The 13,953-nt window shown below is 46.1% G+C and overlaps 1 protein-coding gene and 1 pseudogene across 1 annotated transcript in view; one reads left to right on the forward strand and one right to left on the reverse strand.

The window, feature by feature from the left end:
• LOC137648637 (uncharacterized) overlaps nt 1–13,953 on the forward strand; it is a 657,712-nt gene that overhangs the window by 624,814 nt on the left and 18,945 nt on the right. The window lies entirely within an intron of this gene.
• LOC137648426 (uncharacterized) lies at nt 9,880–11,522 on the reverse strand (annotated as a pseudogene).

The following is a 13,953-nucleotide window of genomic DNA, read 5'->3' on the forward strand; positions in this document are numbered from 1 at the left end:
CCACCCTTTGGGAGCTTTAGGGTTGCGATCCCTTCTGCCCCCTCACCCCCTCACCCCTCCCCCTACCCCACTTTATCCTTTGTGTCAGCTTGCCTTCACACCCCTGTCCGCAGTCCTACAATTCTCCCTCAGGGAGAATTGTAGGTTATGCTGCGCTCTCCTGCCTGGATGGCAGCTCTGCTACACTTCCCCCTCATAGTCGAACTATGGGGTTGTGTTAGCGGCCACCCTGCCAGCAGAAGATCACCCCCCCCCCCCCCTGTTTAGAGTGTTCTCTGATCCTCCCTTGGATTACCATAAGCACACAGCCGTCTGCCAGCTCCCTGCCGTCGGATGATAGGTTGTTCCCCTCCCCCCCCCCTATCATGAGTACACTCTTTCCGGAGGAAAGCCGGTTGGGTATCGAACTTTACCCTTCCTCCTTCCCTCCTTATCTTTCTCTCTTCTATCATGGTGCCGGTCCACTTCCGCCTCCGCCGCCGGCACGCCAGGTGACTCCCTACTGCATAGGACGTTCCTATCTGAGGATTACCTAAGGCAACAACCTGCCGGCTGCCGGGGGCCGCCACCCCTTGCCGCCGCTAGCCGCCAGCACCCCAGGTGACCTTCCTACTTCATAGGACTCCCTGTCTGAGGACCAACTATGGCGTCAGCCTGCCGGCTGCCGGGGGCCCCCGCCGCTGCCGGCGACCGCTACCCCTTGCCGCCGCCGTCGGGGGCCGCCGCCGCGGCTGTCGGCTTCTCAGACACTTTCCATCTTATGTACCCAGATAGGTTCACCATCGCCGACAGCCTGCCGGCTGCCGGAGGCCTCCGCCGTGCCGGCGACCTGCCGCCGTGCCGGCGACCTGCCGCCGTGCCGGCGGTCGCCCCTATAAGTGTTTCCTACCTTTCTGCTGCTCAGTGTGTAGCCTTGATGGATTCACCCCGCCGGACCAGGCCTCCGGCTTGCCGCCGGCTTACCGGCAACGCTCCGCGGCTTCCAAGGACGAGCACCCCTTCCCCCCGGCTGCCGGCCCCGTGCCGGCAGTCGACCTATACATCCATATAGCCAGAATGATCTTCTTTGCTGTTTCATACCCAGAAGACAGTGTCTGAGCTGTATGAGTGTACAATACAATGGTTCCAGCATACTCTGTGCTTCTCAGTGCAGTCTCTTACCGGGACATTCCCAAATATTAAGGGGTTTATCCTATTTTCCCCTCCTTTATCTAGGTTCTGAACGATTTCAGATCTTCTCTACTCTGTAGACAATTCCCTTATAAGGAAGCCTAGTCTGGCTTCCCCATGAGGATACTATTCCCTCTCCTATAACCTCAGGTTCTAAGAAATTGCCAGCAGAAAAGGTCACGGTACCTCGCTGGACGGGATTCACAAGTATGTGTCTTCCTACTTCTTTTCTAGCTCACCTATCCAGAGGTCACATAACACAATTCTAAGTTTAAGAATTAGATTAAGGAATCTTAATTTAAGAGTAATGTAAGTCATGACTCTATTTTCCATGTACTCATGTTCTCTTTCTTTTACAGGAGGAGTACCTGAAGTGTGAGAGCCCCTTCTGCTCGGTTCGCTGCCCAGACTTTTACGGACATGGTGCGTGTCGGACCCACGCCCCCTGTACTGCAAAGAAGGGCAACCTCAATTACTGGGATCCAGTGTCCTGCCCAGTCTGCAAAGGCTTCCTCGACGAGGGGTTCGACAACCCCCCATCCTTAGAAGCCAGGGACAATGCTCGAGAGAAACTGCGCAGGTGGGTGCGCGGTTTCCAGAAAAACGCTGCTGGGCCATATCTCCCCAACAAGAAGATGAGGGCCATCCTTTTCCCAAAAGCGTCGGCAGATTCTGTGATCCCCAGGATTAGATCCCCTTGGTTCAAGTGACCGTAGAACCAGACATCGAGACTACGCTTAGCAAGTGTAGTCTAGACGAGGTGGAGAAGATGTCGGACGTGTCCGACAACACCGAGAGGACCCTCATGGGCGAGGATCCGGAGGAAGAAGAGGATCAGGTGGAATACCCTGATTCGGAGGGCGAGGTCGCCCCTCCACCTCCGGCAGCTCCCGTAGTGGTCGAGGAGCCAGTCCCCTCTACCTCCGCCGCACCGCAGTCCCTGCTGCCTGCCACCAAAGATGCCATCCGGTTATTGGTGGCCTTAATGGACGAGAAGCTTAGCAAGCATTCCGCCCAGATTACAAGCCGTTTCATGGAATTGAGGCAACCGAAGAAGATCTCGGTTAAGGACCTTCCTTCCTGCTCGGAGTCTAACCCCTGGAGGTACGCCGAGCATATGCCAATCACAACTGGTAAAACATTCATCAATGACAAGCTAGGGTCTATCCTCCTGGAAGAAGTGGAATTCTTCCCTAATTTCGAGGCTTACCCGGACTGTTACGTACGACTTAGGTCCGAACCGGCCTCCAAAGAGGAGACTGAGCCCAAAGAGGTGATCGTTTTCGATCACTCAAAGGCCCAAGCTTTACTGGCAGAATGCCTGAAGAGCCGCGGTTTTACTAACTCGAAAATGCCGGCTCTGAGCAAGAAGCACCCGTCCTTTCTTGCTCCCCCTTCCTCATCCTTCCCCTTCGTGGAAAAAGCCTTTTATGCGGTCATGAAGGCGGTGGAGGAAGGAAAACCCTGTCCTACCCTGGAGGAGTGTAGGCCTCTCTCCCTCGCCCTTTCCCCCGACGACAAGTTCTGGAAAGATATCCAGTTCACCTTCACGGTTGGGAAGCTGGACCCTGACGTAGCTGGACGTCAGTTCAACGAGGACCTCCCGAAACTGAATGACCACCTTCTTCGTCGGGAGCAATAGACCAAGGAGAGACTGGCTGCCTCCCTGTCTCACCAGATTCAGCTCGAGGTCATGGCCGGGGACGTTAGAGTCCCAGTCCTCTATATGGTTCTTTCCAAAACCCACCTAGTGACTGTGATGAAGGACCTGTACAGCTTCATCAGGGCCAGAAGAACCTGCAGAGAGTTCGTGTTTGCCAACGCGGCAGTAAAACACGAACCCCGGAAACTCATCTCCTCCAACATCTGGGGTAAGCATCTCTTTCCCTCTGCTCTGGTGAAAGAGATCGTCGATAAAGCCGCCTCTGAGAATCGGAACCTTCTCAACAAATGGGGCATGTCACGAAAGAGGAAATCCTCTCAGGACGAAGGCCCTCAGCCTAAGAGGAAATCCTCCAAGCCTAGACCTAGCAGCGTCAACAAAAACGCCAGTTTCCGTCTCCCGCTACTCCTCAAGTGGTACCTCAACCGCAACAGACCTTTCAGTTGGTCCCCCAACCGGTGGTGTCCCAATCACTGGTCTTTACCCCTGCCTACGAGCGTCAGTCAACTACCTTTCGTCCCAGAGGTAGAGGCTCAGGCAGAGACTCCTCTCGCCGCCCCTTCCAGGGGCAGAGGAGGAAGGGGAGCTAGCGGCCGAGGTGGCAAGACCTCGGGAAACCAGAAGCAATGAAGTGCTTCCGGTGGGAGGAAGACTCCGCCACTTTCAGGATCGCTGGTCCTTCGATCCTTGGGCACACAGCATCATCAAGAAGGGACTGGGTTGGAGCTGGACACAACCACTCCCAACTTTCCACCAATTCTTCCAACAATCAACCCCCCTCTTGGAAGAATATGTCCTGGAACTCTTGAACAAGAAGGTGATCAAGAGGGTCAAGTCCAACAGGTTCCAGGGAAGACTGTTTTGTGTTCCCAATAAGGACTCAAACAAACTCAGAGTCATTCTCGACTTGTCCCCCCTCAACAAGTTCATTGCGAACAACAAATTCAAGATGCTGACTCTTCAACAAATAAGAGCCCTACTGCCTCACAAGGCCTACATGGTCTCAATAGACCTGGCGGATGCCTACTGGCACATCCCAATGAACCACCACGCTTCCTCCTACCTAGGATTCCGGCTCCATCGAAGAAGCTACGCCTTCAGAGCCATGCCCTTCGGGCTCAACGTGGCTCCGAGAATTATCACTAAGCTAGCAGACACGATCGTCCACCAGCTACGCCTTCAGGGCGTCCAAGTGATGGCCTACCTCGACGACTGGCTGGTCTGGTCGACTTCGCCAGTAAAGTGTTTGAAAGCTTGCAGCAAAGTAACCCAGTTCCTGGAACATCTGGGTTTCAAAATAAACACCAAGATTGTCTCGCCTCGCTCCAGCTCAGAAGTTCCAATGGTTAGGAATCCATTGGGATCTTCAGTCACACCGCCTTTCCATTCCACTAAAGAAAAGGAAAGAAATAGCAAGGTCTGTCAGAAGACTTCTCAAATCCAAACGGATCTCAAGACGACAGCAAGAGCAAGTTCTCAGCTCACTACAGTTCGCCTCAGTGGCAAACCCAGATGTCTCAATCGTCAGGGCTCGAGATCGCCCCACCTAAATCAGGTGCTATTACCCATCTTCCACCTAGCGGACAGGAAGAAGTGGCACCTGTCTGCAGTTCACCTACAAGGATTCCGCAACGTGACGGCGGACGCTCTATCGAGGACAAACCCCATAGAGTCGGAATGGTCCCTAGACGCAAGATCATTCTCCTTCATCTCCCGTCAAGTCCCGGAACTACAGATCGACCTCTTCGTGACGAGCAACAACAAGTAACTTCCTCGATATGTGGCCCCTTACGAGGACCCCAAAGCGGAAGCAGTGGACACCATGTCCCTGGACTGGAACAGATGGTCCAAGATTTACCTGTTCCCTCCACCCAACCTTCTGCTGAAAGTCCTCTCCAAACTGAGAACCATCAAAGGGACAGCAGCCTTAGTGGTTCCCAAGTGGCCCCGGAGCAACTGGTTCCCCCTAGTCCTGGAGCTACAGCCCAAGCTGATCCCTCTGCCGGGCCCAGTTCTCTCCCAACAGGTGCAGAAGTCGACTGTCTTCGCTTCATCAAAGAAAGTCAAGGATCTTCATCTCATGATTTTCTCTACCTAGCCGTGAAGAAAAGGTTTGGGATCTCGAAGAAAAGTTTAGACTTCCTAGAGGAATATAAAACAAAGTGTACCAGAAGGCAATATGAATCATCCTGGAAGAAGTGGGTATCCTTCGTCAAGGCAAAAAATCCTACGGAAATCTCCATAGATTTTTGCATGTCCTTTATTCACCTTCATGAACAAGGCTTGGCAGCCAATACGATTTCCACTTGCAAATCAGCCTTGACCAGACCACTTCTATACGCCTTCCAAATAGATTTATCCAACAAAATCTTCAATAAACTCCCGAATGCGTGTGCTAGACTCCGTCCAGCACCTCCACCGAAACCCATCACCTGGTCCCTGGATAAGGTGCTTCATTTTGCCTCTAGCCTGGACAATGATTCTTGCCCTCTGAAAGACTTGACTCAGAAAGTATCTTTCCTTTTTGCTCTCGCCTCGGGAGCCAGAGTCAGTGAAATAGTGACATTATCAAGAGAAGAGGGCCAGATACAGTTCGCCAACACGGGGGAACTTACCCTCTTCCCCGACCCCACGTTTCTCGCTAAAAATGAACTTCCCACCAAAAGATGGGGCCCTTGGAGAATCTGCCCCCTGAAGGAAGATGTCTCTCTATGCCCAGTGGAGAGTCTTAAGGTCTATCTTCGAAGAACTTCTGACTTTGGTGGAGGACAGCTTTTCAATTCAAAGGAGAAACGTCGGGCAGCGACCTGTCACTAAAACAAGTACACCCGCAGGTCACGATCCCAGGAAAGTCGCCTCTTCCCTAAATTTCTTCCAAAGAATGGACTTTGAAAGCCTCCGATCCTTCACAGGCTGGAACTCCCCTAGAGTGTTCTTCAAACACTATTCGAAGCAGGTGCAAGAAGTCAAGCGATTCGTGGTGGCAGCAGGTAGCGTGATGAAACCTGCTGTTTAGTGCTGCGTAGGACAGTGAGTTTTTTGGGACTTTAACTCAAACGGGTGCCTGTGTTGACCCTAGTGTGATACATAGTGATTTCAAGGGACACTTAGTGTCACTAATGGACTGTCCTTTACCAAGGTGAAACGACATAGATTCGTACACGTGTGCCACATGTTCTCGGACATGAAATGTATTTTGATTTAAAAGACTGGCGTTCCTCAGGAACTAGTGATTACAGAAAAGATTGTTTCCCTTTCAGATTCTTGCATCACCATCTTTTACCATATCTATGTCTATTATTGTATTTTATTATTGTACATAAATTTTCATATTTCCATGCAAATTTCAAATAAATATTTATTTTATTTACCATATGCGTCTCTTTTCGCTCCTATTTATATATGAAAATATATTGCTGTTCTTGTTTTATTGAACCTACTCTAGAGTTTATTATGATTAGTATACCTACTATCTTATATATACTCACCTAATGGTATAAATTTGTTCCTACACAAATATATACCCTTCTGATCTGTCTTGAGACCGGCACGATTTCTTATCCAGGTGAGTCTTTCCTCGTCAGATTATTTCGAGATGTTCCTCTTGTCATAATAGGACCTTCCTCGCCAGGGGGGCGGGACGCCAGGTCATTGTAATGCCTCTGGTAGTGACATTTAACGGAGATGTCACAGTCTCTTTGGTCACCAGACCACGGGAATGTTTATTCGGAGTACCAGGCACTTGAATTGGGAACAAATCCACGATACATTAATTCTCTAGTACACTTCCATCAGGACGACATGGCTTGAGCCCAAAAAACGGATTTTGAGTGAAGCGAAAAATCTATTTTTGGGTGAGATGGCCATGTCGTCCTGATGGACCCGCCCAACTGTTCCAGTTCAGCCTGCTAGGCCCCTCCCTGCTGTATTGTATCGTGGAGGCTGGTAGTGAGCTAGAACGGAATGGTGAGGGCGGACGTGACGTCACACAAGTATGGCGCCAGTTTGTTTACGTTGCGAGTATCGTAACAGTGATGAAAGTAGGGTAACTTTAGAACGGCACCTCAGTTACCTCGCCACATTCCCCCTCGAAGCGTAAACGCTAAGTGAAGTGCAGATGACCATGTGACGTGTTAATGCAAGCGTCCCCTGTTGATATACGATATTCTAAAGGAATAACCCTTAGAGTACTCGCTCCAGAAGTTAGAATTCTGTGAAAACCTTTAGTTTAATTCTTTGGGAATATTATGGTAGTCATATATATCCAAAGGAAGCTACTGAAGGAACTTTCCATCAGGACGACATGGCCATCTCACCCAAAAATAGATTTTTCGCTTCACTCAAAATCACGGGCCATTATCTATCACATATTCCTTTTCTATTCGAGAAAAACTTAACTTCACCATTTCAAGAAGCTCATTATTTCGTAAATCATCTGTCGGAGTTTCTCCTTTTTTGATCAGCCACTCCTTTATAATGTGTTTCCTATCCGAAATTGTCGGTGTTTTATCAATGATTACCGAATGGTAGGATGCATTATCCATTACGATAACAGATGAGGGCAGGATGTTTGGTAGCAATTGCGATTGAAACCACTCTTCAAATACCTTGCTATTCATCTGATTATGGTAATCACCATCGTTGATTGCCTTGAAAATTAATTTTGCATTATGCACAAACCCTTCCTTTGTACCGGCGTGCACAACTATCAGTCTAGCCCATTTGCCGGAAGGGGGATTAACCCCTATTGCTTTTTTCTCTCTTTTGTTGTCCAGCATTTAGTAACAGTATACTTCTGATTTAGCCACGTCTCATCCAGGTACACGATAGGCTGATTCTCGTTTTCGTATACCTTCCTCATAACACGCAAAAGCTTATTCCTTGCAGCTGACACATCACTTCGTTCTAATAAAAATTTTCTACCATTCACTTTCCCATAATGAAATCCGATTTCATGCAAGATTTTTCTAAGAGATTCACGACAACCCTTAAATTTAATGTCTTTGCGGGCTTCTTGCAAAACAGTAGTTATGGTGGGTAGCTCTTTTATAACATAGAACCTTAAAACTATTCGACGTAATGCATCCTTGTCAAAATCATCCAGATCGATCACTGATCAAGGACGAATTTTTTTCTTATCTTTGAACATACGTTGTCCAAATTCTTTTCCGAAATCATTTCCTTCCCTAGTGATTCTCGTCAACAGTCCTTTTTGGAACTGCTGTTGCCTTACTCGTACGATCACAAGCTTTTGCCACGTCAATCAAAGGAGCATTGTTTTTCTTTTCTTTAGTAAAATATCTGTGAACATTATCAACGATTTCCTTGGCTGAAGAAGAGAGAAAGCGCTTTGTAGAATTTGCCATTGTAAGTACTGTCGATTGACTGTCTACTACTTATCTAAATCACTGCTTTATATACGGAGAGATGAAGTACCAATTATAAACAAGGTTTGTTTGAAGTGACATTTATGGTTTTTGATGACACGATTGGAGTCCTAATCTTCTAAGCTGTAAATTCATTCCTCAAGGGCTTAAGATATATGAAAGGATAGATTGTGGGATTTGAATTTTGACCTAAGCTCTGGCCTGTTTTCCGATAATCCGGTGTTATTCTTTTATCTAAAATCTGACTTTTCTGGAATTATCAAGAAGCTGACAGCTGTTGGATCCCCTTCTCCTGTATGACTACTATGTCTTTGTATATATATTTTCATTGTTGATTCTAATGATGTCCCAAATGGATGAAACTACTAACTCCAATCAAGTCTTAATTTTCCCTTCCTGGCTATACTACATATTTATGCTCATCACGTGTCAGCTTTTGTGATATATATATATATATATATATATATATATATATATATATATATATATATATATATATATATATATATATATATATATATATATGTATGTATGTATGTATATATATATATATATATATATATATATATATATATATATATATATATATATATATATATATATATATATATATATATATATATATATATATATATGCGATGATTCCTCTGATTTTTTTCTTGTAATAAAGCTTCACAATAAATCTTCTTATTAATTGTCTAGTATTTTTACCTTTACTTACTATTTCTTAATTATATTTTAGTCCATTCTTAGTTAATACTTAATGAGCTTCTCAGGAACTAAACTAAGAAAAGTTATGTGGGTGAGGGATACTCGTTGCCAAATTTTTCATTTACTAGACAAAAAAAGGCTGAACAGTCACGAACAATGCAGTTTAAAAAAAGAATGGGTTTTACATAAATCTGTAGCGTTGAATTCAGAAGTCTTGACACTGGCTGAAGAGTTAGATATTTCCTTGTTTTAATTGGGCCTATACATCAATCGTAGGCCATCTGCCGTCGCTGAAGTTGGAGTCTCCGTCAGGTGTTGGGAAGGCTAGCGCGATGTTCTAATCGTCGCGGTCACTCTGGGACATCATGCTAAGCACACACAGTCTATCAGGTGCGGGCGTAATAGTTCTGTTCGTCGTCCTTCGTTTCAAGGGATAAATGGTTCCGCTTAATTCCTCGGCTGCTAAACGGTCCTGAATATACGCCATTCTTCAGGTATTGTATGTGCAGCTACAACTCGTGGTTCGCCTCGAGTCCGGCAAGTTAAATTAGGCCCTTGGACCTAGTATACTGAGTGACTTTCTAGGAAGAAGAAGAGAGAGATCACGTTCGTTCGTTCGTTCGTTCGTTCGTTCATGGAGTATTACAGCCAACTCTTCTTGTTGGCATGGGCCTTTCCCTTGGTCGGCCCGTAGGTAACCTGTATAAATATAAGGTGAGTTATCACATTAATGGAAATTTGAAAGGTTTTTAGTGGTAGAGAAAGTTGTGGACAGGGTAAGGATGATAGTGGTAGAGGGCCATCATTTCACGGAAGTGGTAGTTTGAAAGTTGGGGGTGTAAGGCCTTTGAATGGTAGAGAAAAGGATGCAGGTGGGGTTATCCAACCCTTTACTCCCTAAGGTCCCTGCAGAGAGATTTTAGTGGTAGGTTAGTTTAGAAGGTACAGAGGATGATGTGAATAGGGCCTTACAATGAGGGGATGAGATAGTGTGATGAGAATTTGAGGTCTTTACCTTGGTGGAGGTAGTCTTGAAAGCAACTGCGTGTGTGTGCCTATGCTTTCGACAATTGCCTTTGCCAGTGTGGCCACCACTTTCCCGGCCTGTGGTGAGTTGGTGTCTACTAGTAGATCACCCCGCAGCTGTGCTGTTCCTCTGCATTCTAGTAAATAGTGCAAGAGGGCGTGTTGTGGTGTGACATCACAGTGATCACACGGTCTCTGGATGTTGTCTCTGATTTCCCAATTTGCCTTGTATCCCAGCCGGAGCCTGTGTATACATACGACCTGTTTCCTTGGGTATATCTGTCTATGGGTGGAGGTTCTAGCTCCGTGGCCCATTTGTTCCATGTGGCAGAGGGAGAGCCATTCTCTATCCTCATGTGTAGTTCCTTGATTAGGTTGTCCTTGAGCTGTGTCTTTATTTTGTTTTTGATTTGTTGCAGTGCAGGCTGTATGTGCACCTGTACATTATGAATGTGTCTGGTGCTTTTGACTAGCTCATCAGCCTTTTCATTCCCTGGTATCCCGATGTGACTGGGGATCCAGTTTAGTGTTACTAGTCTGTTTCTTTCATTGTGCTGATATAGGAGGGATTTAATATCAGCTTTCAGGGACTTGTTTTCTTTGTTTTTGACCTGTTGTAGGGCTTGCATTGAGGATCGTGAATCAGTATGAATGACTACTGGTCCTTCCTCATTTTCAATAGAGTATTTTAGTGCTTGTTGTATTGTAACAAGCTCTGTCTGCAGGGTGGAGACATTATTTGATGTTCTCCAGCATGCTGTGAATTTGCAGGAGTGAACTGCAGCTCCCGCTGTTTGGGTTCCAGGATCCACTGTACCATCTGTATAGTAGATCTGTGCCCCTATTGTCTCTGCAGAGTGTATTGCTGCTTCTGCTGCGTTTCTAAGTTCCTCTATTGTGCAGTTTTCTTTTGCCCTTGGGAGCTTGGTGTAGTTGAATTTATTTACTTGCTTTTTCCATGGTGGAATGTGTTGTATACCCTGTGCTGTGTCTGGGTTTAGCTGTAGGAGTATTTCAGTTAGGCTAAGGCTCTTTATGTTGTTACTATGGTCTTTGCCATAAGAGCTTGGGGTTTGAACTTCAGGATGTTTTAACAGTTCCTCTCTTACTCTCTTTTTGGTGATTGAGTCTCTGTTTGACAGGAACATCTTTGCAACCGTGCTTGCATTTCTTAGTGCAATTCTATCCTCAAGGGTTGGTAGTCCAGTTTCCATCCTTAGGTTGCACAGTCTTGTCCATATTGGGGCGCCTAACATGAGCCTCATGGCATTGTTTTGAATTACTTCTACTGTGGCTTTTTGTATATCCATTAGCCCAGTGAGTGTTGGGGAAGCATATTCCACTAGCGCTCTGGTACAGGCTAGATAATATTTCTTTTGGACATGCTCATTTGCTCCATCATTGAGTTTGCACATATACCTCATGGCTGCCATTCTGGCATTTGTCCTTTCCTCGAGATATTTTATTTCATCCCTGAAGGTGGGTTGTTTGTCTATTATTACTCCCAGGTATGTGTATTTGTCCACCCATTCTAGGGGCTCCATTCCTATTGGGAGTGGCTGCAAGGGGTTTGGGGCTTTAATTGACATAGCCTTTGTTTTGTCAATGTTTATTTTTAGTCCAAGCTCATTGGATTTGTGGCTGATGGCATTGAGTGCTCTTTGCATTTTTATCGTCCTGACTGACCCTCGAGCTATTACACATACATCATCTGCATAGATAAATATGTCTACTCCTTCAGGAAGCTGGAGTGAGGCTATATTTTCCATGAGGATGTTGAATAGGAGGGGGCTAAGAATTCCTCCTTGCGGTGTGCCATTTTCCAATACGTGATAGGTAGAGATTACTCCTAGGAATTTGACTCTAGCTTGCCTTCCTAGCACATAGTTTTTAGTCCATGCTAGTAGGTGACCTTTGACTCCTTTTTTGGCCACTGATTGCAGCATTACTGCCGGGCTTGCTAGCTCGAAAGCTTTTTCAAAGTCTATGAAGACTATTGTTGCCTTGTTTTGATTTATGCAGCTTAATACATCAGTGATGCATTCAGAAGTACCAATTCCCTCCTGATATGCATATAGCTGCTTGTTTAGGGGGTCAATTTTGTATTTCATCCTGTTTAGGACCATTTTTTCTCCTGTTTTTTTCCATACAGGATACTACAGCTATTGGTCTAGGATTTCCTGGATCCTTTGGCTTTGGGATTGGTTGCGTGTCATGCTGTCTCCAGGCTTGAGGCCTTGTGTGCTCAAGGTGTGTATTGTTTAACAACCTCAGGAATGCGGTTTCTCCTGCTGGACCCATGTGCTTGATCATTGTGTAGGTGATCTTGTCTGCTCCTGGTGCAGTATCCTTCCCTGTTTTTGTACTGCTCGTAGTTCCTCAACTGTGTATGGGGTGTCTTTATCATCCTGCTGTAGGCAGGCTGTGTTGATCTCTTCCCACCTGGCTGGCGCCAGTTGCTCTTGTAGCATTCTGGTTTCAGGGCAAAGATTAGCTGACAGTGTCCTGTTTGCAAAGGTTGTTGCAATTCTTTCTGCCTCCTCTTATGGGTGTGGGTGTATGGCAACTGGAGTCTTCCTCTTATTTCTGGCTACTTTGTGTAGCCATTTCCATATCTCAGATAGAGTAGTGTACCCTGACAGGCTTGAACACCAATCCATCCATTTTTCAATTCTTATTTCATGGATTCTTAGATGTGTTTCAGTTTTGACTGTTTGCAGTAGCTTTCTGTTTTCTACTGTGGACCTTCTTCTGTATATTTTTGTGACTCTGTTTAGACTGGTTTTCAACCTTCTGACTTCTGGGCAGTAGTACCAGGAGTCCTTATATGTATAGTTACCTCCCATTGCCTTTAGGGGCATAGCTCTGTTGGCTGCATTGTGAAAAGCATCAACTAGGTCTTTTTCTAGCTGATCTATGTCCTCTGGAGGAATGTAGCTTGCTGCCCATTCCTCTATGGCTAGTCGAAAGCAGACCCAGTCTGCTAGGTCCTGATTCCATCTTGGTGGAGGTGGTGGAATAGGAGGTAGTTGTTGCATCTCCAATTCTGTTACTGTGGCAAAGTGATCACTAATCAGGGTTGAGTATACTTGCCACTTGGTTAAGTGTCTTATTGCTGTTGTAACAAAGGTCAGATCCAGTCTCCCTCTTCTTAAGTGTGTAGGATGCCCTGTGTTTAGGAGGGCGACTCCTTCAAATTCCTCCAGGGTGAAGGCTATGTGCTCCCCAGAGGGATTTGTCCTTGATGGGGATGATAAAATAGGGTGATGTACATTAAAATCCCCACAAATAATTGTTGGTGTTCTTTCTGCATGAGCAAAGAGTCGTGTCAGCTGTAGCTCTCCTGTGTTCTCCCTGTTTACTTTCCTGTATATGTTGTATATGTCAATTTTTTGATTCAGTAATGTTATTGTTACTGCTAGTGTCTCTACATTGGTACCACAAGGAATAGGGTTGTGTAACCTTGTTGTTGGTATGCTAGTTTTAACTAGTGTAGCTAGGCCTCTGTCTGTGCCTATCTGTGGTGTGGTGTAGGCATTGTATCCTGTTATTTTAAGTTTCCTTCCTGCTGTTAAATTGGTTTCTTGTAGCAGGATTACATCTATATCATCGGTTTTGCATACTGCAATCAGGGAGGACATTTTTTATCTTACTCCGGCTGAGTTCCAATCAAGAACTCTTACTCCTGGATATAAGTTGAAGAGAATTGTCTCGGGTCCCTTGGGGCAAAGGCAATAGCCTTGACCTCAGCGGATGAAGTGGATGAGGTGGATGGGGTGAGAGTAGATGAAGGGGTGGTGGATGGGATGAGTGGGATGATGGGGGTGGGATCTGGTGTAGCGGATGTGGAAGATACAGGTGATTGAGGTGATGGGATGGTAGGTGTGGTGGTTGAAGAATGAGAGGTGATCTGGATAGCAGGAGAGGGGGGTTGGGGGGACTTTGGTTTGGAGACAAAGTCCATCAGTAATTTCTCAATGCTGGTTGCAATAGCTT

This window comes from Palaemon carinicauda, chromosome 10, assembly GCF_036898095.1.
Source record: "Palaemon carinicauda isolate YSFRI2023 chromosome 10, ASM3689809v2, whole genome shotgun sequence".
In the NCBI taxonomy this organism is placed as follows: domain Eukaryota; kingdom Metazoa; phylum Arthropoda; class Malacostraca; order Decapoda; family Palaemonidae; genus Palaemon; species Palaemon carinicauda.